Below are 27,188 nucleotides of genomic sequence, written 5' to 3'. Positions count from 1 at the left end.
TTTTTGCTTTAAAAAAAAGAAAAAGAAAAAAAAAAGAGAAGAGGAGGAAGAAGAACATACTGATGAAATATGTTGTTGGCTCAAAGACAAGCACCACAGTCTCTTCAAAAAGATCAGACTACCACACAGGAATCAATAGATAATCTCAAAAATCAAAGTACCATAAGCGAAATGGATGAAATGTAAGTCCAGAAAGGAAGATTATCTGTTCTGAGCCTAATAACATAGAAATCTGCTAGAAGTTCAGCTGTCCGAAGTGACTAGACAGGGATTGATTTAGTGTTGCTCTGACCTACCAGCGTGATTCAGCTGTGAAGAAAGGTGCATGGGATGTCTGCACAAGTCTCTAATGAAACCTCCCGTGGGAAGCTTCTTACGGAAGAGCTCTAATCAAACCAGAGTAGGAAAAAGTAAAGTTTTGGAGGTGATCAGCTAATGAAGACTTATTGTTGGGTTTACGTTTATGGGGTTATGTTACCACGCTGAATAAAATCTGCTCAGATACCGAGTGAGTAACTCTAGCAGGTGGATTCTGTGTTCACTACTCAAACATCTGAGACAGTCTCTCTTGCTTTGAACTACACTTTCTCTGATACAGATTTCTTTAATTTAACAAAATCAGGGCATAGGAAATAAGTTGACTTATTGCTGGAAATCTGTCAGAGGACCAGTTTGTAAGAAGGGGAAGAAATTGCTTAAATCGGGCAACTTTTGGCATAAGAACATACTGAATAGTACCCGTCTGTTAATAAATGCAGTTTATTTTTTTATTTTTAAGGATTTTAATACAATCTTAGAACAGGAATACTGACGGAGAGGAAACTACCACATGATGGTTTTTGATCAGATATGAAAAGGAGGAAGAAACCCAGAACTTTGTGGTAGCAGGACAATTAACTTATTCAAGTTTGAATCAGGCACATGCACCTAATACCTTTTGTTACGGTGAGTTAAGTGACTTACTTTGTTTTCGGTATTTTATTTTACAAAACTTTATTGTCTTTTTAAAGAAAAAAAAAGGCATATATAGGTTACTTCTTTGTAGGAATATTGCTTATGAGATCGCAGTTAAGCCATAACTGGTGATTGGGGAACACTGTAAGGATGATAAATTGTTGCACAGTCAGAGCAAGGTGCTTAATTTTCTAGGTACTGTTAGAAGCAAATTGAATAATAGATTAATTGAACATCCAAATTAAAAAATGAAAAGCTATTGAAATAATCAAGACAATGGGTTACATTTCCAAAAAGAGGTTCAAAGGCAGTTGTAAGGAAGAAGACTGAAAACACAAAGAAGCTGTCTTGTAAAGCAGTCAGTGAAAAGTATCACCGAATCTGCAGAGAAATAGATTTCTATTACTTTGATGGACACAGAAGATACCGTTTGAATAAAATTCAGAAAAATATAGTTCAGCTTGTGGACAATTAAAAAAGAATAAAGGAAAAAAAGATCAGAAGATGTATGTATGAACAAGAGAGGCAAGAAAGATGCTTTGATCAGGCAGCATTTTAATTACCCAGCAATTAAATGAATTGTACAGTTAAGTGTGCAGAGAATGAGAAATGAAAAATAAGCTGATTCTACAATCAGGAATATTCTGAATAGCCTATGTAGGACAGGTTCAACATGTAATTGGTTTCGGGCAGTAAGCAGGAAAGGAGGCCTTGTTCCAGAAGGCATACGCTCAGCTTTCCTTATCTAGCTTCTGGTTTTATTCAGCTTTTATTTCTCTTTAAAAAATAAGTCATACGCTTGGAACTGAATGGCATGAGTGCTATAAAATGAAAGCAGTCTTTTCACTGACTACCCTGGACTTCGGATGAGACTCTTTTACGGAAAAAGGGTGTCCTTTGACTGGATTATGACATCTTCTGAGGAGAAGAGCAACTATACTCAGCTGTAGTTTAGAAGTTTGGAGTTGAACAAATTCAATGGAAGCTTTTTCTTTTATTATCTTTTGCTAAAAGCAAAATAAAACTCCCATAAAACCCCAAATAAAACCAAAAGAAAAAAATTTTTATGTGGGCACTCACCCCCACACCCTTAACGTGTTTTGACCCTTCACTTAAGGGCAGCTTGGTCTATGATCAGTAGAAATTTTCTGGGGATCAGACGATCTGGGGGGAGGCAAGGTGGTTTAATTTGCAGTGTTCGTTCTGAAGCAGTCCCTCATTTCATCAAGGAAGGAGAAGTGAATTAATGACTATAAAGAACATAAATCCACCTCAGTAAGCCTTGTAATGCTGAAATTAATAGCTTCCAACTGTCAAAACCTCAACAGTACGAGCATGAGACTAGAACAGACAGATTTGTATGAGGAAATATAAGCTTTGACTGAAGTCCCCTCTTTTTCATTTTCTCTCTTTTTCTCATTTTTAGTGTTTTTTTTCTCTCTCTCTCTTAAAATCAGCTGCTAATTGGCTATTTTCTATCTTAAGAGATTTATTTTTCTGTCTCCTTTTTTCTCCATTTCTTCCTTAGCCTGTTCCTTCTCCCCATTGTCTCTTTGCTAAAATGCTGTTGAAACTTTTTGATTTTACTTTTATTTTATATACCTGACCTTTGTATTAAGTGATCATAATGTGTTTTTGTATATATGTATATATATAAGAGATATTAAAGTTTTAGACCAGGAAGAGGTTAATTTGATTTGATTGATTTGAATAATTAATTTGATTTTTACAAAGGAAGCCAGTCAAACAGAAAAACCTTCCCAAGCTATGATTGTATACTCAGTAGTGATCGTATTTTACTACGCGTTTTCCTTATCAAGCAGAAATTCAGACTCACGTCAGTATCATTTTTGATTACCTTTGGATACATTAGTAAAAGTTACAGAAAGAGATGGGCTTTTTTTGTTGCTGTGTTTAATCTTACAGTATAAAAGAGCTGAGCAAGCGTATTTTGAAGTATGGCTGCAGTAAGAGCTTTCATCAAAAGACACTATATTTGTTTTCTGTTACTCATTACATTTTGAGTGGTGTCATAGAAAGTTGTGGCTCAATAGTGTCAGACATGTACAGAGCTGTTACAGAACTTTCATATCAAGGCCAGAGACAAGAGATGAAATAAGGAAGAATCTTAATTAAAAATGTTAGTAGTATATAGAAAGGGTAAAATGGCTCAGCAGTGTCTGGAATTACGCAGAGAGAAATAATTGGTTGCCTCATGTGAAAACTTCAGGGAAAAAAAAGGCAGCAGCAGCAATCCTCAATAATTAAAAGAAGTGTCAAGGGATAATTACATTTCTGTGCTTTGATAAACAGTCAAGTGTCAGTTATCTGAATCAACGGTGGGGTTGGGTTATTCAAGCTAAAGGAAAAGTGCAGGTATTAAAAGCATTGGAAACCTTAAGTAAAAAACACTTCAGAGCAGAAACAGAGGCCACCAGCCCCAAATGTTTCTGCCTGGGAGCCTTTGAACAGCACTCCCAAGCTGTGGGAGCAGTTAGTGAATTTATTATAGTGGGACTTGAGGGCTCAGAGCCGCAACCAAGCTCGAGCCAAGCACTGCCGAGCTGGGGACATCGGCAGCCCAGGGCTTCTCAGCGGGGTCTTTGCCTTCCTCGCACTCGGATGGGTAGGTGGGGTAAAATACGATGTTACACCTGTATATCCCATCAGTTGGATTCATTGGCCCTCCCAATTACTGCATCCCTACTTGCTTTTCTGTCACACTTTTCTCCATATATCCTTCACCTGCAGAAAGAACACACGTTTTTTGTCACTTACAGAATTGCAAACTAGTGGTTGCGAAACAAAGAAAATGAGAAATGAGTGATAAATGTAGTCAAAGGTTTGAGATTAGATGAAAATAAGACCAGTAAACAGCAGTCAATTGGAGTGAACATCCTGAACTTTGTCTGCTTAAAGAGGCAAAATGACCACCTCTGGTTTCCCAGTGACTATAATTTCTTGTAACTTGTTGGAGTAACCAGTGAGTTTGTGAACGTCTGTTCCTAACGAAGGTATTAATCAGCAGTGCTCTCACTATTTGCTATTTATGAACTATTCTTGTTAACAGGTAGGATGTATTTGAAGGAAATTATTTCTGTTTATGGGTACTTAACAGATAGGGATTTGTATTGCCTGCATGTTTTTTAAATTGATATCATAACATGAAATATACATCTCGATGTTATTTAATTCAGAAGTAGATTGCAGAAAGTGTCTCAATGTAATGTTGTTTGGAGAGCCTTTTATAAACTTATCGAGCTGCATCTCAGAACCATACTGTGAGTAGGAATTTCAAGATTAAATTTATTTGTGACTCATTTCCAGCCCTTTTGTTCTCATGTCAATAATGTTCTTTAGTTTAAATAGCTTTTCTCAGTCTCTGAAGTTTGCCCTTTTTTTCTCTAGCTTTTTATTCGGTGCATTTCAAGACAGCAGTCAGAGCTACCTCTTCTAGTCTCCTTGATAGCATAGTGCTATTTTATTGCCTGTCTCACAGTCATTTCAGTAGCCTTTATCTGTGTCTGTTGCACAATATTTTTTTTTTTCTGAGATCTGCATGACAAGACTAGCTCTTCAGAAGGATTATTCCTGACATGGATCCTCAATGATCTCTACCTTAAAAAAGTAAATTTGTGCTTTCCTTTTCAAGATTATCTATCATTATCTCCTATTAGTTGCTGGAATTGTAATGAATATTTAGTATTTCACAGAACATGATGTAGGCTATCAAGACCAACATTGCCTCCCTCACAAATGTTAGTTTGAAATTGGTGAAGATGGAGCAAATCCAGCCTGTTAAACCTTCTGGCACTTTTCAAAGTTTACGTACTAAGACCAATGTGAATTTCGTTGATATCCAGCTACAACACAGTGATCAGCAAGTGGCTGCAGTCCCCTCTGGCCTAACAGGATCTTCAATGTTAAAGATGGATAATAATTTAATTCCTCTGAGTAAATACAAAATAATTAAACCGACAAAACTTTCAGATGAACATTTTAATTCCATTTCACACTTTGGCTACTTAACTCCCTAACCAATGCTATAGTAAAGCAGTATCTGGACTTATTTCTGTCAGAGATGAATGTAATGTTACAAAAAAAGTGTCTATATTTCAGACATTGTAAGGTTTATGAATTGATTTCAGACTCCCTTGTCACCAGCATTTTTCATCCTTTAGTCTTCCTTAGCAAACACAGGCAGATGCTCCATAGCTGGCTAGTGAGAGTTGGATTGATGCCTGCAGCTCCACTGCTAAAGAGTCAGATATATAACAACTTCTTTCCTATTATCTTGGCTAGTGTTCCGAGTGACAAAATGGCATTTGTCTATCCAGGTGACTTGTGTTGTCCTTAAAAGCATGGAATCAACACGTGTTTCATGCGGTGTTCCTTCCCAAGCACTTGGTGTTGCTAGCTGGAAGTTCAGCCATTGTTAGGAAACCCACATACACAGAGGAGTTTCAAGTAATAGGCTAGTTTTCGTTATAAGATAATCAAGCTTTTTATCACTTTCATATGCCAAATCTTAGAAATCCGAATATATAGGATGTCCATGCCCAGGTGTTGGCAGGGGGGCTGCAGGGCCTCCATGGGCAGAGGCTGGGGCTGCCCGGACACGGTCCCATGGCAGGGAGGAGGCCCAGGGCGAGGGAGAAGCAGCAGAGGGCCCAGGCCCCAGGAGGAGGAGGGCAGGAGGGGCTCCAGGCCCACAGGCAGCAGGGATTCCCCGGCAGCCCTGCAGAGCCCCCGCTGGAGCAGATCTCCACCCTGCAGCCCGGGGAGGGCCCACGCCGCAGCAGGGGGACATTTCCTGAGGGAGCTGCGGCCGTGGGGAGCCCCCGCGGGAGCAGGGTGTTCCTGAAGGGCTGCAGCCCGGGGCAGGGCCCCCGCTGGAGCAGGGCCATGGGTGAGGAGGAAGGGGCGGCTGAGAGGGGCTGGGGGGGTTGAGCACAGCCCCCATCCCATCCCATCCCATCCCATCCCATCCCATCCCATCCCATCCCATCCCATCCCATCCCATCCCATCCCATCCCATCCCATCCCATCCCATCCCATTCCCTGCACCACTGGGGGCAAGGGGTCAGATGAAGGGGGACGTTGGGACTGGGAAAGATGGCAGGTGGAAAGTGGTATTCTGTCTTGTTTCTTACTGCCCAAATCTACTTCAATTGGTAAAAAACAAAGTCACTTTTCCCCAAGTGGTTCATTTTACTCATGGCAGTGATTGATGTCCCTACCTTTATCTCAACCCACAAGATTTTTCATCCTTTTTTCTCCCCCTGTCCTGTTGAGGAGGGGCAGGGAGACAGTGGCTGGGGGACATCTGGCAACTGGCCACCAGCAGCCCACCAAAGCGTTACTTCAATTTCTCCTTCAATTTTTGCCTTTTTGAGAGGCAGTAGTGCAGTCCATGCAGTTCTTTGGAGCCAGTAATACTCAGGTATCTCTGCAGAAGAAGTAAACACCAGACAAAGGTTTAAAAAAGAACGCTAGCTTGATGCAAGACAAGGAATGAAAACGAGAAGTTCATGACTGTTTACTTGTGAGAAATATTTTGGCTTTCTGGCTGTCAGAGCGCATAGTTTTGGTGCAGGACATCCGTTCAGAAAGCTGCACACAATTCAGCCGAGTAAAAACGGGAGGAGGCGGACGAGCCCGGTCCCTTGTGGCGATGCCTGCCTGCTAGGGAAGGCAGCTTGTAGCAGAGGTTAGAGATGATAATCTGGAATCTGTTCTTCAAAAGGCAGAGTGGAACACAATGAAACTCTGTTATTTTGAGTGTTTGAAAAAAATCAGCCACTTGATTGTCAGGCAGGACAAAACCTTCCCAGGTTTTCTTCTGTTATTGTAATAAATTGTTTTGAAAACAATGTATTGTGTGAGATTAAGAACAGCTCTGAAGTACTGTATAGCATCTTTCTTAATCATTCTTGTTACTTCTAAAGTATCTTTTGCATTGGTGCTGGCAATTTGGTAATAATCCAGTAGCATTACCTAATTTATGGAAAGGCACAGACTGCATTTACCCTTATCCTGTACCTGGAGTTTTAGTCTGCAGAGCTGTGGATGCCATACACTGTGCCATCAGTGAACCTTTAAGGGAATTAAGTTGGATAGTCCTATGGTATGAACTCACTATGGAGTTGCTGCGTGGGTAAATTTAAAGATGAAGGGATCAACATTGTGCAGAAACCCACATATTTCATTTGCCCGAGGAACTATGTTTTATTTACATCCCATTCTCTGTAGATACGAACTAAATTACGGCCCCATTGGATTTTTTAAACACACTGTCTGTTCCTTCAATTATCTCATACTGTTATTTTTTCTTCAAATTTGAAACTCAGAGTATTCTACACAGGATAGTGAATAGTTCTTAATGGCAGAAATTCTAGATTTGATCCTCGATCGATGTTATTTATTTATTTATTTATTTAGGAATCTTCATGGAAGTTCAAGCTAGCAGCATGTATATTCCCAGTATGCAAGTGCCTTCTGGATATCATTGGGTAGTACTGTTTATACTGAACCTTGCAGTGATGAAGTCTTTGAACTACCTTGGGGAAGAAGCTTTAAACTCAAATACCGTAGTGATGACTCCTATACTTTTCGTGACATGCTAAAATCTAGAGAGGAGGCTGTAACGTACGGCCGTTATATAGATAATGCTAAAGAAACAGGAGATGTAAATGCAGGTTCAAATATTTTCAGTGCTGAAGTGGAATTGCCCTGAGCATTTCTCTAGAAATTAAATCTCAGTACATAGTATCTGGCAATTAATAGCAAATCAAAACTGTTTTATATGCGGTGATTAGTCAGTCTTTAATTGTCATTACTTCATATTCTGATGGCAAACTGAGTTTATTCAAGTTTGTAAACACTGAAATAAACAGAAGTAAATATTTGGTTCAGTAAAAATTTTACTGGTATATAATAATGTCTAGGTGAAAAGTCACTTGGGATTCTTTGTATTTTGAAAATGAATCCGAGTCATCTTGCTATTCATTAAGCAGTGCTCTCCTGCTCCATCATAAATAATAAATGCTTTGATGGGAAGACTCATCACTTGTTAGTGAAATTTGAATATCAGCAAGTAAGTTAATAGATACAAACAAAAAGCAAGCTAATGTCATCACAAAATATCTTAAAACATTTCTAAAGCTGTAGCATGAATGTCAGACTTGGATACCATCTTCTGCCTAGGAAAGTGGAAATTAATCAAGATTATCTAGAGCTGTTTCCTGTTTTTTTCTGTTCCCCATTTGAACGAGACATAATTGGCATGAATATACAATATTTAATTTTATGTGCTTGCCCATGAAACCAGGTGATTTTCAAATGTTTGGAGAAGCTTATTCTGTAAGATCCCATGATGTCAGAAATAGCTTCACAGTTCTTCCTTTCAACCGCTGTTAGGAGTGGATCTTCATTATGGAAGGTTGAGGCGTTATATGTAGATGTCCCTTGTTACCACCACCATCCCCCCAAAACCCAAACCCCATCCCTCACCATAACACCCCCCACAACCTCCCCCGCATTCTCTACCCCCATTTCTGGGGTCGGGTATCTTAGAACATTTATGGGAGATAATGGGAATTGAAAAAGGTGCTCTAAGCAGAAATGCATCTTTCATTCTCCTTTCTCCCCATCCTAAGTCAGTGTTCCATGTGAGGAGGTCTCTTCTTGAAGACAAATCATGTTTGTGAATTTATGTGGATTAAAATATTTCCAAGATGTGTACATTTAAAATATTATAGGCTCTGTTGGATGCCTGAAAGTAACAACCACACTAGAAAATTTATATTTTACCCCGCTAATTGTTGGAAAATATGAACCCTTGATTGGTATGCAATTAGAAGTGTAACATTCTGTTAAACATATCACACGGCATATGGCATGTTAGTAGCAAATCCTCTAATTTGAAATGAAAAAACTATGTAGTTCTGCATATTAGAAATTTTTGCTGGGGATCAAAATTTGCCATTTGTCTAAATATCAGAGGGGAAACATACCTCCTTAGTTATTTTTGTCATCTATATTTGGTTTGTTGTATTAAATTTCTGTTCTCTAACAATAAACAAATATCAAAGTGGGAAACCCGCAAAGTATTTAAATGTGCCATTAGTTCCAACTAAATCAAACTGTGCCTTTTATTAAATAAATAAATACCGAATTACCTTATAATGTGTGCTTTAATGCAAACAGGTTAGAAATGCTGAGGCAAAAACATCTTTGCACGGCCACAGAATTAAAATTCAAAGGACTGGAGGTAGAGTTTATTGGGATGCATCGATGGCGATCCAGTGGTGCACTGTTTTGTCAGTTGAAGTCGTACAGGAGGTCCATAGATGGTCACAGAATCACAGATAAACCTCAGTGGTCTGAAGGCTTGATATATGAACATATAGTCTTTCGATATATATATTCTCTTATCCCTCTTTCTTGGTGTCGTGTTTTGGGGCCATTTGGGATAACATTGTCAACAAGTTGCCGCAAGCGAACCTTCTGGTAGTGGCTGAAGTCCTCGTACGGTTCCAGAACTAGCACTTAGAAAATGCTAGCCCGTTTGTAAGGCTAATGATAAGGTAAATATAATATAAGGTAAATGATGCTAATTGTAGGCATGGTTTATTGACAGATGGCTTGGGAGTGCAGGTTAGGATGGGAGCGAGTAAACCACATCCAAGAACAGAATAGTTTCCTTTCCCTGTGCTTGTGCGGGGTTACTGTGTGTTTTCAGGTGCCGTTAATCTCGGAGGGGATTGCATTTCATTGATTGACTGCTTATACACCCCAATTTTAGTGCGTGTCGGGGGAGTTGAAGAGATCTTTGGATCCTTCAGAAGTGTTTTTGTTAACAGGGTACTTGACAAGCTTGTTATCTCTAAGAATTGGAAGTGCTAAATTTATGTCACGATTAGCAAGTAATATTTACCTTCTTCCTCAAAATTTCTGGCTTCCTCGTCAGTCTTTCTCTGTTGCTACGTTAGGATAACTCATCATTTAACAAATGTGCCTTCTTTCTGCGTTAATTTACATCTTGTCTCTGGTTCTTTCCCATGGCATAGTATTTGTGAGACATCAGTCTGATGGTGTAAGTGCCAGCACATCTCAAAGTAACCTCCTAACGCCGGCTTTATTAAGTGTTTATCCCGAAATGGTGAGTAGGATCCCCATTCTGCTCGTCTCCTTGCCCCTGCCTTTGTCGCTCTCCTCCTTCAGTCACCGAGATGACTCTTACCGAAACGTAGCTGAGTGCTGCAGCCCAGCCTTGTGAGAATTCGTGTCCCTATCTCAAACTGGGCAGGAAAGAAAATTTTTCTGCTCTAACAGATGACTGATCATTTGTTATGCTCAAGTACTGACATCGGCTTTGTTGCGACTTTGTGCTTCATTTTGACATTGCATTATACAGTCAATTTGGCACTGAACTGGAGAAAATGAGAATACTAGGAAGCAGATTCCTCAAAATATTAATTTTGTATCACAGACAGCTCTCCAAAATGTTGCATGGGGAAGAGAGAGCTCTTCTTCTTTCTGCTTTACTGACCAAATTACAGTTACTTTGGAAATCTTCAATCTAGTACATTTAAAATCAGTTTGTGCTACAAAGCCTGAGGTTTGGTATCGGTTGTTCCTGTTGTGTGTTGTAGTCACTAATCCTTTTAATGAAGAGCTTTTAGCATTGAAGAGATTCTATTTATAGTAAAACCATTAGAGCATAAAGCTCCTCATTGCTATTCTGCAGCATGTAGCTGTAATGTTTGTCAGCGGAGAAAAGATATTTTTAGCTGCAGCATTCAAAACAGAGGCTGAAAGGTCAAGAATCCTCGCGGGGATATGTTCTGCTACATCAGTGCTATCACACAGCTGCTGTTTACTGTCTTATCGTTCTTCAGTAATAAGAAGATTTCTTTATTGTGACACTAAAGGTATAAAGCATCAAAAGGATTTTGTGCATGAAATGAATACTCGGGGAAGGATGATGTATCCAATCACATTAAATGTTCTACTTCTCCTTAAGTGAATGATTTTATTTTCCCGAAGACTATCTCAATACCTATTCATCAAAAGATTCATTCTAGGAAAGTTTTTTATTAAAGGGGATAAGACCTAATGCAAGCAAAAGGCAATCTGCTGAAATAGGGAAGAATTTCAAGCACACGCTATTCGGCCTGACGTCTCCACCATTCATTTTCTGAGCAGCGTACTGCATGAGCAGAAGACATAATATCAACGTGTAGTTCGCCAAGGGAAAAAAAGGAGTCTGGAGATTTCTATTGGTAACTTGAGGAGCAGAATTGTGGGTGGCGGTGATTATATCTGCTTCAGGACAGCTCGGCGAGCACAAAAAGCTCGCGTGGTCCTATTGAAGCAGGTGTAAAAGGGAGGTGTAAAAGGGAGAAGGGAGAAAAGAGGAGGGGAAAAAAGGGGTAATTATAGGAATACGAGGCTTGCATGTATCAGCTGAGTGTACAACGAGCAGCCTTCAGAAGGCTTTCTAATAGCTTTATATAAAAATCGGGGGAAAGATTAATTGCCGCACTGAGAAAATTAGGGCTGTGTGATCAAAGGAGAGGCAGAGAAGAAATGGCCTGTTGACAGATGGCTTAGGAAAATGAAAAGATTTTTCAGAGCATCTGAGTGGAGTTTTTTGCTGCTTGGGAAGGCACAAGCGGTGTCATATTTTAATAATAATAAGCTGCTGTGTAACCCTTTTTATTCAGAAAACATTAGGTAGCATAAGAAAAGCATGAGTAAAATAATACGCTGATAGCTACACTTTCTTCTCAGGGTATAATAAAATTAATTGTGCTTTTTCTCTAGGAATTTCTTCTAGGTCTTGCTGGTGGAGGTTGTTCTTATCTTCTGACACATAGAGGCCATTATCCCACACCTTTTAAAACAGGTTCTTTTATATCAGGAAATTATTTTAATTCCGCTGTTTTTGCATACCCCAAACAGTTTTTCATACCATTTTTCTGAGCTTTCTCTCTGGGTAGCAGTTGAGTTAGTCCATGTGGGTATAGCTGAGCACGCGTTAGTAGGCTGCTCCTGTCTCCAGGATCTCGTAACATAAGCCAAAAATTGAAAGATTGTCAAAAAGAAGAGGAAGGAGAAACCAAAAAACATCTAAATTCTGTATTTTTTTTCTGTTGTAATTGAATGAGATTTAGGTAAATGGGCATTGGCTGAAGGGAAGGACAGCCGAAGGGAGGCTATGGGTGTATTAGAAGACTCGTAGGGCATTAATGGCTTGTTCCTACCACAACCGAGCGCTGGTCCTTAGTCCTGTTATCTCTTTATCTCTCACTCGTATGTGAAAGAAATTCATGTGTTTCTGGCTCTGTCACCCACTTCAAGGCACAGTGACTCAGTTCAATTCACTAAAATAGCAGAAAAGAAACCTGGGGTAGGGGGGAAGTGTTTTGTTTTGTTTTGTTTTGTTTTGGCCAGATTAGCGAGCTGAATCAGCGTGCCTTCTAACGGGGATGAGGAGCCAGAGGTGGCAAAAGGGCAGGGCAGGTGGGCGAGTCTGGGTCCCCCTCCCTTGTGTGGGGTGCTGAGCTTCTGATGGAATTTCTCTCTTATGAAATCCAGGAGCAAGAAGTGAAATCCAGAAGGAGGTTGTGAGGATAAGGGGAGAGAGGCTGAGTTATGCAGGAGTTGTGTGAGCAGCCAGTCCCCGTGTGGAAGAGAACACCCTAAGAGGGGCTGTCAGAAGCCATCCTGATGCCGCCCAAAGGCTCGTCCCATCCCTGCTCTAAGTCTTCAAACCCATGTTGGTGTCTGCTCCTTATAGCTCCAGGTCCCGCAGTGCCCAGAGATGTTTCTTTCTGTTGATTTGTTACCTACAAACATGCTCAGCTTGGAAAAAGGAGGGCATTACCTGGGGCTTAATGCTGACGTGGGAGGTGGTTGCTTGTAGGGGTAAGAGATACGCGCGTGTGGGTCTGGCGGCTCTGGCTATGAGAGGTGTGCCAGCAAGGGCCATCTGTGCTTAGCCTCCTGGATTCTGAGTCCTGGAGTATTTGCTGAAGCTATTTCTGCGGTGTGGTTATCTGAACACAGAACCTGAGCTTCATCTTCCAGCTCACAGAGGGAAAACAACAGTACAAAGAAAAAGAAAAAAAACTTAGAATAGGATCTATATGGGATGAAGGAATTTAGCCGTAATTCTTCACTTCATTACGGATGTATACACACTTTCCTAATGAAAGAGGAACTTTATAAACATCAGTGATAGATTTAAGATAGTGGGAGAACAAGAAACACCTGGGATTTTGATGGTAGAGGAAGGAATTCGGGATGTTTTTTCTTTCTGTAACCGCTTGACAGCAGAAGGGATCATCAGAGAGTATGATTAAAAATGATGTAAAATCATACTCAGTGATCTTAACTGCAAATCAAGAAGTTAGTTGTTCATAGCTTTTATAGCCTACAGAGGTGGTCAGGGTGTTGGTGGGAAAAAAAGTTCTAGATCACAAACGGATAAAAGTCATCATTGCATTGAAATCCTGATGTATACCCGAGTTTTCCTCAACTTCCCTAGTTAATCTTAATGCTTTTTATACTGACTAGCCATGTGAAATCCTGCGTAGGTTTGCTATCTGTATTCTGTCTTGCTTTTTCAGGCTATTTAATTCTTATTTGGGCTCAGACCAGCTGCAATTACTTTAATGGTGGTATCTTTGTTGCAATTTTGCAATCACTGTGACATCTATTTTTTTTTGCAGCTGCTTTTTTTTACAGTTAGCTGTTCACATAGGACCTAATTTGCTTTATTAGCTAAGCATTCTTGGGAGAAACAGAGGGTTTTTTGGTGTTTGTTGTTGTTTGGTTATTTCTCTTGTTTTGTTTTGTTTTGTTTTGTGGTTCTCTGGTGGCTTTTGTTATCATCTGTCACTGATGCTTATAAAGCTTCTCTTTCATTAAGAAGGTATGTGTATAACGAAGTGAAGAACTAAGCTGAAGGTCAGTCGTGCGTTGGCTGGGGGTTGAAGCCTAGTACATTTTGCTATTGATTGACATTCAACATTGCTGTTAATTTGTAAAACTCGGAGCTAGTCAGTTCCTCGAACTCTTTGTTTCCATTAAATTCTCCCATAGATCTCCTCTGTGGGCAGAGAGAGAGGTTAAAAATAATTGCAAAGTAGACTTGCATACCCTTACTGACATACATTCAATGAACACACAGCGACTGACAGTTGCCATTTACTAGTTTCGTATTTTCACTTTAAATACATAGTTTCTGTGAGAGAGTGGAAATGTCAAAGCTGTATCTGTAGCGAAGACAAAAATACTTGCCTGTAATTACTGTTCTCTGAAAATGTACTTTGCGAGGGGTTTTATTTGTTCTCCTTTCTGCTGCATCTGAGACTTGTCTACCCTTTTCTTGATTTGCTTATTAAGCAAGGGGAATTTTCTTATTCTCCGGTGGTTTGAGATTTATTGTGTGATTGCCTGTAATTTGAAACCTGGCAAATTTTATAAAGCATGGAAATGTGACCCAGTTCTGACCTCATCTACCTCTGCTGCATTTTGTAGCGATGCCCCTAGCACGTTTGATGGCCCTGCAAGTCCTTTTATTTGCAATCTGTCATCGTAAAATGTATTTGGCTCCTGGTTGCTGTGTAAAAGGATTAACAATCCCTGACATGGCTGAAGTTTCAGTTTAGGAATCTCAGTGTAAATCTCCTCGCAACAACAGGAATATCAAGGGCTGTTGTTTGAGAAAGATTGAGTTGCTTTGAGAGATGCGTGGAGACTCGTATGGACATCAGAGCGTCTCATCGCTCTAACTGCAGCTTCTCCAGCTGCTGCAGGGCGGTATCTGGAGAGTTCAGTTTATCTACTCGAGCTAATCCCTGCCTTCAGTTTATTGTACATACAGAGCCTACGCTGCAGATCCAGTCCAAATTAAAACAAAGCACTGGGTCTCAGCGGTTCACCTGAAGCAGTGGTTGTCTGATGGTAGCACTTCTGCAAATAACGCTGCAGGCGGCAGCGAGCATTTTAATGGCCCTGTCCTTTACGTTTGCTCGGCACAGGACTCTTGTCAATGCTAATGCTGCCTCTGTAATGCAGAGTTAGGATGGCTTGTGATTCCAGACCTATTTGGGAAGTGGATGTATTTTCTGTCTAACTGGTGACTTGCTGTAGTGTCTGCTGGATGTGTAACTACCGACTTGTTTCCTTGTCTATTTAAAGCTCTCCAAGAGTCCTAAGACACATTTTTGCCCTGGTTTCCTACTCGTGGTTGGGTTCCTTGCAAGGTTTGTAAGGAGTTAACAGTTGTAGGTAACCCTGTCATCTACATCTCTTTCTATATGCCATTTCAGCACTTGGATCCTGTGCAATTTTGTGTTAACAAAATCCTAACTTGGGGAACTCATGGGCAGAGTGTTTGTGGAAATGCACTTTGTTGTTCTTGCTGTCAGTTAAATGACTAGGTCTGAGCGTAAAATCGCCCTTTCCCGATTCTGTTCACGATTCTGACTTGTCTGCTGCTGACATGCTGGAAACACCGACGCGATAAAAGGTACTGTTATTATTGCCTGCCCACATGTAGCGTGTTTGCCACAGAAATACTCTTACAGGCTTTTTCCATACAGAAGTCTAAGTAACCACACAGAAACAGGTATTTGCTGTCTTAGTTCACTGGATTCTTCTATGATATACATAGAACAATATATGTAAACATAGATAAATAAGCCAAGACTTCATCAGAGAAAACCACATTTCTGCCAAGTTGCATTATATTAGGCCAAAAAATTTCTTTCCATCCCTGGACACTTGTGAAGGGAATACCTCACGCAGTGCATGTGACTTCTAAAATCATCAGTCTGTTCTTAGGGAGTAAAAGCTGAAAGTGAAAGAATAATTTTGCCTTTTCACCCAGTAATCTCTAGTCTAGGACCTGGAATATACATAATCTGAACTGGATTTAAACATTTGGAAAGAGAATGGTGTGGGGTAGCCAAGGCCTGTGAAGACGTCTAATTTGGCCATCGTGCACTGCGGCTAAGAACAAAGTGAAATAAGAGCTAGAAACATGACTACATAAGCAGATAGCCTCTTTAATAGCTTGTTTCTAACTAGTTCCCAGAAGAAAATGTTGCAAAATTATCATGCAGAGCTTCTAGAGCTCTTCTTTCAAACTGTGTGTATCTGAGGAAACATTGCGTTGTTGGTCACTGAAACTGCATCACCCACCACGACTCCGGCAGCCTTTTAATAAAGAAAAGAGCAGGTCTGTTTAACTAAAGAAAGCAAATCCTACCTTCATCAATTCATCTGTTTCTTTCCCTGGCCTCTTTCTCACATCAGCTTTCCAACTCAGCACGTGCCAATACGCTCTGCGGTGCCTCCTTCACTCTTCTTGGCTTCTGTTGTCCTCGAGCTGGCGGAGCTCAGCTCTTGCTGGTCCTGTTCCTGAGGGTTCACGGGATGACGTGGAAGACCTCATCCCTTCGGGCTCTAGATCAGAACTCCTGAAGAAATCAAGGGCCCCTCTTCCTCTGAGGGCAGAATGAGCTTCTGACTTCTCTGTTTATAAGGCTGGAGGCTGACTTGGGAAGCTAATATAAATTTTTTTTTTGAAAGAAAAACCTTGGAGGGCTCAGTACCTGAGGATGGTATATCTGTAGGTAAAAAGTTTGTTGTAGCTTTTAAGTTGCCCGACTGCACTGGTACGGGAAGGCAGTTGTTTTCACTGTTGCTTACCTCTCGTGAATTTATGATGCTATTTTTCTGAGAACTCTGAAATGCTTCTTATCATCAGTGAGCGGATCATATCCCTGTGAGAAGCATAATGTGCATATTACATATAGACAGGCTGAGAAAAGATCATTATTCTGCCTCAGGCTCCAGAATAAGACAGTAACGTAGTGGGAAGCTCGGTGTTTCAGCCTCTTGGTTTAACCAGTGAATGACTCATTTATGAAACTTCCCCAAAACGCGCTAGGAACGGATGAGGGTGAATAAAGCTTGGAAAATGGTTGGTCTGAACCATGTCCCCTTTTGGGGTTTAATAACTTGTGACTTCCACACCAGTTTCGAAATTAAGCTAAAAATATGAGACTCTGTTTTGCTTCTGGCAATATCCCTGATTAATAAGCAAAGCAAATGTTTTTCTACACTGAATTACTTCCAGTATCTTTATTTACACATCAGCGTGTCAGAATAGTCATTTCACTTGTAATTTGGCTGTTTTGCCAAACTTTTTTATTATTCCCTTTAGCTGCCACTGGCTTGGCAATGAGGTGGCTTATGTTCTTCTGAGCACAAAGCCTTCCAGTTATCTTCCCCAGCGTCCCAGCAATATTTCTGTCCAAAGACCTTCCTTGTAATTGCAGGTATGGCACCCACAAATCTACGCTCAGCGTGTTCCAAGTTTGGTATCAAGGCTCAAAGGGACTTCAGGTGGGATTTCAAATCTGTAGTGTCCTGGTCCTGCACCTCAGGGCTTTCCTTCTCCTTCCTCAATGTTTGGTTTAAAGATAGAGACACTAAAGCAAAATGGAGTTAGAAGGAAGAAATGAATTTATGATAAAAGGGGTTGCAATGCTCACAGTGAGAGAGCCATGAAAGGTTCAAAGCCGTCGAAAAGCACCAAACAGGACGGTATGGAATCAAGTCAATTTTAGCTGGACCAGACCTCTGCCATCGTCTGGTCCAGACCCCACTCAGAGCAGGGCCAACCGTAATATTGAATGAACTGCAAAGTCAGGGCAGGTGTGAGGGCTGTTGGCATCACTCTGCAAGTTCCCCTAGGGCACACGGGGATGTACTGGCAGATTTTGCCCATGCCCTTCCACCCCAACTCCATCTTCTGGTTAACTTGCTTATAAATTGCTGCAAAGGCCTCTTACGTGCACTGTAATTTTCCTTCAGTAATTATGTTAATTCGATTTAGAATTTAAGGTGAGATGAAGGACACAGGGATGTGATGAGGAAAAGGAAAACAGATTGGGAAGGTTCAGTAGCTTTTCTAGAAGGGGAACCCTGAATCTGTTGCCTCAGGTAAGATGTGAATAACGTGCAAGATTAATACAGAAAATCTTGTTGGCAGGTAACTGTTTTCTGTTCGTGTCATCTTTTCTTCTAAAAGAGCATGTGTTTAAAGTTGTGACTGGTTGAGCTTCTTAGCGTTTCTGTTCATCTAGATAAAGGATATGATATTGTCTTTGTTTGAAATGTTTTAGCGCGATCTTTTTCCTATAAAACCAAGCAGAAAACCAACCACCAAGTCAGCATGTATGTATATGCAACGCTTAATGCACTGATCAGTGCAATGTGGAAGTAATCCAGATCTGCCTAAGCTTGTTGGGAAGACTTGTGGTATTTACCAGTTACATGCTTGTACTTTTCTTCTCTTCCCCAAACTTTAGGATGTATTACGCTATTAGAAGTAGAGTTTATTAATATGTATAAATAAATCACGTGCTGCAAGTGAAAACCCTGGAAGATGCAAGTAAAATGCTGCAAGAAAGTTGCTCTCCAGTTCATGTGTTCTGCCAAAGATCGGATCCCATTGGGGTTAAAACATCTAGAACTGTTGTTATTTGTCATAATTAAACTTCCATATGCTAGTATGATATGCTTAGGTTTGATAGCACTGACTCTTAGGATTCCTCAGTTTTATTCCTCTGTTTTATCTCATATATGATAAAACACAATAATTTTTCATGCATTTTAATTTATATTTTCTTTCCTGGGCACCCCAAGAATATTTCTTATCTCCATCTTGGAAATTTTAATGCTTTTCTCTAACATCTTTCTTTAGAGAGAAGGTTCTTTTCTGGAAGCTTGTTGCCAAGCTAATTTCATTATGCTATTATTATTTAGTGCATTTTTTCCTCTAAAGAACAGCAGAACTTCTAAGAACTTAATTTTGGGATAGTGGCTGACCTTTAGTGGTCTTCAAAACCCACACATTTTCTTTGGGAAGATGGTTATATTTTATCTGTAGGACATCAGTCTGGAAAGAGACTGCTTGAAGAGAACTTATTTCAGCTACTTTTCTGTACCGATGCCTAAAATAAAATTGGTAATAATTACCAATGCCTCTTCACATGGCTTAATAATAGAACCTATGATATAACATCCTATCAACTGAACATTTTAGATATCATTTCAAGAGATAACAGACGTGGATTTTAACAGCCTCAGGCCTTGTCAAAAAAGGTGATTTTGAAAACTTTAATTTTCTGTCGAAGATGGTTCATTTGCTTCAGAAATAGCAATATTTGGGTCACTGATTTGCGCATACAGCTGACTGTTCAAGTTGTTTGCAGTCAGTTCTTATTCTGAACCAACAGATACTCAACCACTTAGTTGTTAGCTAGAGTTGAGTGCGTGAAGTCATCTGAAGAGGGCTTTTGCCTCCCAAGTACGTACATTCTTCCATACTTTTCTGCAAAAATAATTTTTGGAATTGTTTATGCCCACCTTGTCCAGGAGCATACTTCTTTTGTGTCTGTCCGGAGAAGGTGAAAACAAAGCATGAGCCCAATGGGTATTGGACTTCCTTGGAAAAACAGGATTTTACTACGTAATGAACAATTTATTGATACTAGTATTGCCCGTAATTGTCAGTTTGCAGCACAGATTTCTATTTCTGCCAGCTAAATCAGAGTGACCAAGGGAAAGGGAGTTAAATTGGGTATTTGCAAGATTTAGTGGTCTTTGCTTCTTCATACAAATCATCTTGGTATTCGTTCAAAGATGTTCTTATTTTTAGTCCCAGCGTTCACATTTTTTCTCCAAAACGTGTTTGTTGCTGTTGCTATTTCTAGACCCAGCTTTATGTGTTGATACAGCTAGCGTTTCTGCACACGTGTGTTTATGTGCATGTGCAAAGAGGGTGCCGAGGCTGTGTGAGGGTCACTCCGGTTTACGCGATGAGCGATTCTGCCAAAATACAACATTTGCAGGAGAAAAGACAAATGGACAAGATCATGAAATTCAGGCTACAGCAACTTGCTAATTCGGTCTTTGAAGGCACAAGTGGTATTTTCACCCTGGATCCACTTGCTGAATGTTCCACAAATAGACTTTATTCATATCCCTCTAGGACAGACGTGGCTGCAGTTTATGGAAACCTCATCATGCTTCATGAAAAAGCTGAATGCCGCAGTTTTAACCAAAGCACACTGGTTCATAAATGTTGCAATGCTAGGAGCAGTAGAAAAGCATGCTTTTTTTTTTTTTTCTGGCAGGCGATAAGATTTTATTGCTTGAAGTTGATTCCTACGGAGTTCAAAGAGGAAATAAACGATCTCAATAAATTTTGGAAGGAATTTGATGCCGGCTAGCAAAAAAAGGTTTTCAAAATAATCTCACAAGCCTCATTGGCAAGTGGACCATGTGCTTCTGTTTGTGCTTTGACCTGCATACAGTATCACACTGTCCTCCTTTCTTGCTTTGCCCTTCAAGAACTGGTGTTTAGAGGGAAACCTGTGCTGGACGGCTGCAAACCCATGAGCTTTCCCATGCTAGTGGTGGTAGAAAAAAACGATCAATAGAAAAGCACCTTGCTGTGCAGTGATGCTTTCTTTTTCTGAAGATGAAAGCTGTTAGTCACAACAAATAATATTCTTGCCTTTTACCAACAAGTGCATGCATGCTGAGCAGAAATACTACCATGGTGAAACTGGTGCTTTTATTGTCCCTGCAGTGTCCTTGGCAAAGTGCTTGATGGATTACCAAGAGAGAGGCTCTATTATACAGATTAGGGGCCTCGTTCTTCATAGTAACTACTGATTATGTTGCATTGTTATTTACCGTGCCCTGCATTCAAAATTGAAGTTTTAATGTAATCATATTAAACCCATATATTATAAAAAAAAAAGGGAAAAAAAAAGAAAGAATGAGATGGATTCACTGTAGTTCAAACTTGCTCAATTTTGAGTTTTGTGCAGCAGCCCCAGCTCTCTGGTGGGACCACAGCTCAGTACCTTTGGAGACCTGGAGGGGCACTGAGGATTCTCAGTAGCTCTCAGCTACTCGTGGCTCAGCTTTTCTGTATCTAGGTGTAAATGCCCCTATGTAAAGTAGATGTGAGAGTACAGATGGAGTACAGGGTTCAGCCTAATAAAGGCTATACCCTAAATTGGTTACAGCCTGTAACTGTCTTCCCTTATTCATATGACCTGACTCCCACCTCTGTTCCTTTCCGAGCTGAAAATAGCATTATGTACTCACTGCAAAGAAAACACGATGGTGTTGAATTTGGGCTTCTCACTAAACAGAACAGTCCAGACTATCTCCTGATAGTCTGTAAGAAAGCCCTAGAAAGCCCTAAAGAAATATTGAAGTGAACAAAGATTTCAAAGGAAGAAACTTTTTTTAATAATTATGAATCACAAAGTTTTTGGTTACTCTGCACTAAGCAAATCCTTTAGGGATGAAAATGTGCTCTAACTGGCTGCTTTGCAAATGTCTGAAATTCACAGTGTGTTTGATTCCAACTTCTGTACTGCTTACTTAAGCTTTTCGTTGAATTTTACCAACATTTCATAATGAGTAGTTCATAAATCTTAGAAGGTATGCTTACAGGCTGTTAAACTCTGATGTAAGCACTGTTAAGAATTAAGAAAAGGAAGAAGAAAAAAAAAGTGTTCAAAACATAATAGGAATTTAGAAATACAGTAGGCAAATAATTGTCTTTTCTGTATTACTCAGACTATGGACAATGCCAGGACTTGATATTTTTGCTTAGAATTCCCTTGTAAATTTGATGTTTCACATACTCTGAAGAATTCTAGAGATGTCTAACAAATGATGAATGGGAAAGCAATGCAGAAAATAGAGCAAAATTATGGAGCTTCGGTTCTAAATTGGCAACAGACTGTTGAAAGGATTTCTACTTGTTTTACTTTAATATTTTTAAAATAGCAGATTTGGGGCAATTTTATTTTCCTTTCCTGAGAACCTTTAATAGGCTCACCATAAAATAAAGATTTTTTTCCTAGTTGTGAATCTGTGGGTGAAAAAACCAACGTGATCCTCTCAGTACAAACATAAATAAAGCCAGGAAATTAGCTTATACATTTTCCTGCTGAGTACATGAATTGCATAATAAATAGAGTTTTTGATCAAATCTTAACTAAAATGAATTTGTCTAAATAGTACAGGTGCTGCAAATGCTCTTTATCTACTGTTTTTCAATAAGTATCTGCTTCTTCAGTGATCATCTGTATGACACCTGAAGTACTCTTCTTGCCTCTTTCCTTGCTGAATTTTATTGTATTCCCTAGCAAGTTTCCAACTCCGAAATAGAAAAGGGCCATAATGACATTATTGCTGTGGCTTTTGTTGCTGAAATTTTCTCAAAGCCCTTGAGCAAAGTGAAACTGAACCAAAATTGGTGGCATTCATCAGCACACAGTGAACAGCCAGGATCACTCTTCGCATCAGAAAGAAGGATCGCTCTTCATGTCAGAAAGGATTTCTGTTCCATTGCAATCCATAATTATGTATCTGCTCTTTCCTCTTCTCCCTCTCCCCAACTTATTTACTTGGGCATTCATAATATTGACATTTATGCTGACCTCTGTTCCTTAAAATTATTTTCTAGGTCTTTAATTCCATTTTCCAGAGTGCCCTGAGGCGAGAGTTTTTGCGGTTCCCTTCAATGGCAAAGGCTGTTAGAAACACCAGCTAGTCTCCGTGTAGCCTTTATCTCAAAATTCAGTTCAGAAATCTTCAAGAAGAAGAAACACTGAACAGAAAAAAAGGGAAGGTTATATGAAAAACAATCTATAATGTTTCAGTGCAAGAGAAAGAAAAATCAATTGGAGGTTTTCGTGTGTTGCGATACCTGGAATCTGAGGTGGTGCAGAAAAAAATCACAAGTTCTACTTTGAAGAGATAGTTGCTCTTGTAAATCATACAAAGAAAGAAGGTTGACTTCCATAGTCATAAAGTCCCTGACAAAGTAGCAAATAAAATAAAAATCAATCTGCTTGCATTTCAAATTAAATTAAAAAGAGTAAAAGAGATGGACTTGAACCAAATCAAGCTTTTAGAAGTTTTTGAAAATCTTTGTAGTTAATTTTGATCATTTAGCATACTAATTCTACACTTTGATTATAATACAATCATCATATTTGATAAACTAAGGTGATAGAAATACAGCAATTAATTTTTCATTCCCAAATGATGGTGTATTGGTGGCCTGCAGGGTACTCCAAAGTGTCAAGGAGAAAAAGAGAAAAAAAAGCTTTTTGTTTTTCTCTTTCCCTGTTCAAAATGAATCATGGCCCTCCTCGCACACTGCCGAGCGCAGCACTTAGGGCAGCTGCTTCTGGTTTTCACTTTGGTGAATCAGAGCAAATTACATTTGGAAGCTCCAAACCTTAACTTCTTAATGTAATTTAATGTGTGGTTCTCCCTTTGAGCCAAAGTATGACGAACAACAGCGCCATGAGGACTTGCAAATTCAGGAAAGTTATGATGCAGATTTATGAAATATTTCTTCCACCCCAAGAGGATCACTATAGCTGCTTATTTCAAGTAACACTTAAAAATCTGCAGAAGCTGATGTTTGCCCAACCACTTGATCACAGAGTACAGCTAGAACATTCAAGACCTTTTAGGCTTACAAGTTTTTTTTTTAATCTATGGCCATCAACCTAAATAAAATCCTTCCAAGAGAACAATTACCAGTTTCAAACTATAGGGTACGTTTTATTTTAAGGTAAGCCGAGAGAGGCTTTAAACCCAAGCTTTTCTTTTTTTCCATTTTATGGTGATGCACAGAAGCTTGAAAAGAGGTTTATGCTAGTCAAGACAGACATGCTTTCTTGACTGTAGCCTTTCAGGTTGATTTTAACTTTGTGTGATGCCTGCAGAACACCTTGCCTAGCACATCTCTTCTGGTCAGGAAACGAGGGATGAACTTGGTACTTGGGATCAGCAGACACCAGGTACGAAGAGTGATTTGGGCAGGCAGATCACCTGCAAAACCAGCACCAGTCTGATTTTAGTTGAGAAATGGCGGGTTATTCTTAACTTTAGAAACTGTGGTATTTTGATATTGTGGAAATTTGTTTTCATGTGTTCATACTTTTCTCCTTATGGTCCTATTTCAGCTGCACATTGCAGCTTCATGAGTTAAAAAGCGTTAGTAGTAGAAGAATGTGGAAAGCTATTAGGAATATGTGCCCATTTTTGGAACATTATCCATGACAATATATATTATCATCGATAATATATATCGGAATAATCCATTTTCTGTGTGTTAATTTAAAAATCCATCTGAATTTAACTGATTTTTTATTCCAGTTTGGTGATGCATCTGTACGTGATGGCACAAGTGTTTTTTGAAAAGAAAATCAGATTGATTAACAAGCATTTAATCCAAGGGAGATAGTTTTCTGAACACTTTTTTAGTTAAGTGATAGCTGTCAGTATTTTAACAGCTGTTCCCTTTGAGTGAAATATGTATGTTCTTGCTCTTAGTGAATCTCCAAAAAATAATTTTACAGTGCTATTTTTACAAAATCAAAGTATACAGGGTTGCACGTAAGTATAGAAAGTGAAAATATTCCTTAAATTATGACATTGGAAAAGGGAGTTTGAGTAGATCATCACCCATTGCCAAAATTATTTTAAAATAAATATATATTTTCTTTTCTTAATGTGCTTTCTCCAAAAAATTTCAAGGCAAGGCTTCTCTAAGCACGTGCTTTGAATGTTTAATGCAGTTTATAGTTACGACCTAGTGTTTTGGCTATTCACTGTTTCTAACGAATTTTATTTGTCACTGCTTTTGGTTATATATTCCAATTTAGTATCATTGAGCCTTGTTTTAGAAGAGGAGGTTAACTGCAATTTTCCCCGCTCACTATGTACTTTATATTTAACTTTCAACTAATTCTGGTTGAGTGAGTGGGCACTGCTGTTTGTTACGGTTCGTTGTGTGGGTACAGGAAAGTAAGAAATGTAAAACTAAATTCAGCAAAGTGATTCTCAAGGAACACAATTTTTGAAAAATGCATTAAAAACAAGGTGTAAAGTGATACATGTACTGAGACAAACTGTTCCTCCTTGTCTTTAGCTGCAACCTTCTTCCTCCAATGTTTTGTTCCTTTCCGTGGTCACTGTCCTACCGAAGAGGGAGGGCCATATAAAGCTGTTTTTCCTCAAAATACTTCCCCAGGCTAGATGTGGTCCCGGGCACCCTGCTGGAGGTGGCCTTGCTTGAGCAGTGCTGGACCAGATGGACCCAGAGGTCCCTTCCCACCTCAACCAGTCCGTGAATAAGTTGCCAAACTCTTGTATTTTTGTTTCTGCCTCCATAAACTTCTGCTCCATTGAATATCCGTGCACGTGCCTTACTGCCTGGTTGCTCAGGGCTTTTAGCACGACCTGGCAAAGGCCTTTTGACTCCTGACTGCCTATTAAGCAATAAAACCGTCTTTGGTCTCTGCTCTGGGAGAAATGCAGCGAAGGTCTCTTCAGCAAAGGTGGATGCACTTTGACAGGGTGCCCTTCATGATGCAGCAGTTTTCGTGGTAAGAACTATTTAATAATTGCACAGCATCAGCCCCGTGCCACCAGAGAGTCTTTAGGTTGCACAGTGTCTTGGAGGGGCTCTTAAATAAAACAGGGGTAGCCAGACCCCAGTCCTCCTGGGGTTCTGCTGGTGTTTGTAACGGAGAATCCCAAGTTGGCGTGGCAGAAACTTCCCAAGAAATCAGGAGCACAGTAATAAAGTCTTTATCTTCCAGCTCCTCCTTCTGTGCCTTTTCCTGCAAGGCCAGCCCTTCCCTTGTTTTATTGGAAAAAATGCTTTTGCCCTTATATTTCTTGCAGGACAATTGACCTTTATCAAGTCTCCCACTGCTTGCCCGATTTATATATCGCTGTTTGACAGCGTAGTTCTTTCTGCTGCCTGCAGAAATGGGAAGGAAGTGGAGACAGACCCCGAAGGGAACCTGATTCTTCTTTCTTAGGGATGCTCATTCAGGCGTCTTACCCTGGTGCATGTGGAGCTGTTCTATGGCTGGTGTTGGCTTGGACGTCTTCGTAGGCTGCCTGTAGTCTGTCACTCTGCAGCAAAACTATCACGAAAGGTATTACTTTGAGCTGCTCATTTTCTACTTACCATTGCTTTCTGTGTCAATAGTAAAATAATTTCTGGGTTTAAATTTTTGACTGTTCTTCCTCCTATGGAAAGTTAGTTGACAGAAGTTGAGAGTGGAAATATGCATAATATCAAGAATCAGTTCTTCTTAAAATACGTTAGAAACAATACTGACTGCTTGGGTGTAGGGGTCGTAGGCTTGCAAAGGGCAGGAAGCAGTGGTCTGTGCCCTTCCCCACTGCCTGCAGGAGTGAGGCAGTGGATAACCACGTCCAAACCTTAGTTTCTAGCCCAGCCTTGCTTCCTTTGGCATTTTTTCTGCTTTAGTCTTTGTCATCTGCTTCTCAAATGAAGTTCAGAGTAGTGGTTTAGTGCAGAGCTTAGATGTAGGCACCTGCCTAACGTGGGAAACTGGGCACAACAAAACCTGATTTATTATCTAAACGCTTCATGGGCAATAAGTTACTCTTTTTTTCAGTTTCGCGTTCTGTTCTTTTCGCAATTTTTGAGTTAAACCAACAGCCTCCCAGATCTTGCTCCAGAACAAAGCAGTACGGAAACCTCTTACTGCTGTTGAGAGCCTTGAGGAGTGACCTCTGCTTCCTCCTGACGTTGCCCTATGCACCCAAATCCGATGTTCAGGCACCGGCGAAATGGTCAGTCACTGAAAGCCCTGCAATGCCATGTGCTCGTGATGCCTGTACAAGTGTAATGCTTTCAGGTTTTAACATAAATGAAAGAAATGCAGGGGAATTACGGGGGGAGTTTGTTGTTGACTCAGTCTTTATAACATATTTCTAAATGAAAAAAGTATATTGTAATAAAACAAATTGTCGTAGAAACTGATGCCCATATTCAAATCGCAAGCTGGGATGTTTGCTTCTCCGAGGGAAAGTGGGGCTGCCCAAATGTCAGATTTCACAATGTAGTTGGCAACTTCAAAAATAAGAGGTCTGCAAGCAAAGATGCCAGTTCACAGGGAATTAAGCAGTCCTAGAGGTGATGCTGGCTTTAGTATAGGTTCAGGATTTCCTAAAGTGGGGCTGGTATGTGGCTCTACTATGAAGTTACTTGTAGTATTGGTTGTAGGCTCCATTTGGTGAAGAGATTTGGCTGGGCAGCAACATGGAGCAGA

At 40.0% G+C, this 27,188-nt stretch overlaps 1 protein-coding gene across 17 annotated transcripts in view; it reads left to right on the top strand.

Moving 5' to 3' along the window:
- Positions 1–27,188, top strand: part of TRAPPC9 (trafficking protein particle complex subunit 9) — a 556,529-nt gene that overhangs the window by 226,230 nt on the left and 303,111 nt on the right. Inside the window, exon 22 of one of the 17 annotated variants that reach the window (XR_013947307.1) lies at positions 779–26,042. The exons of the other annotated variants lie outside the window; for them this stretch is intronic. The gene's annotated coding sequence lies outside the window, so the exon portion shown is untranslated. The remainder of the gene's footprint in view (positions 1–778; positions 26,043–27,188) is intronic. 17 annotated transcript variants of the gene reach the window in all.

This window comes from Anser brachyrhynchus (genome assembly GCF_964034855.1).
Source record: "Anser brachyrhynchus genome assembly, chromosome: 2".
In the NCBI taxonomy this organism is placed as follows: domain Eukaryota; kingdom Metazoa; phylum Chordata; class Aves; order Anseriformes; family Anatidae; genus Anser; species Anser brachyrhynchus.
This window is presented reverse-complemented; position numbering and strand designations above follow the sequence as displayed.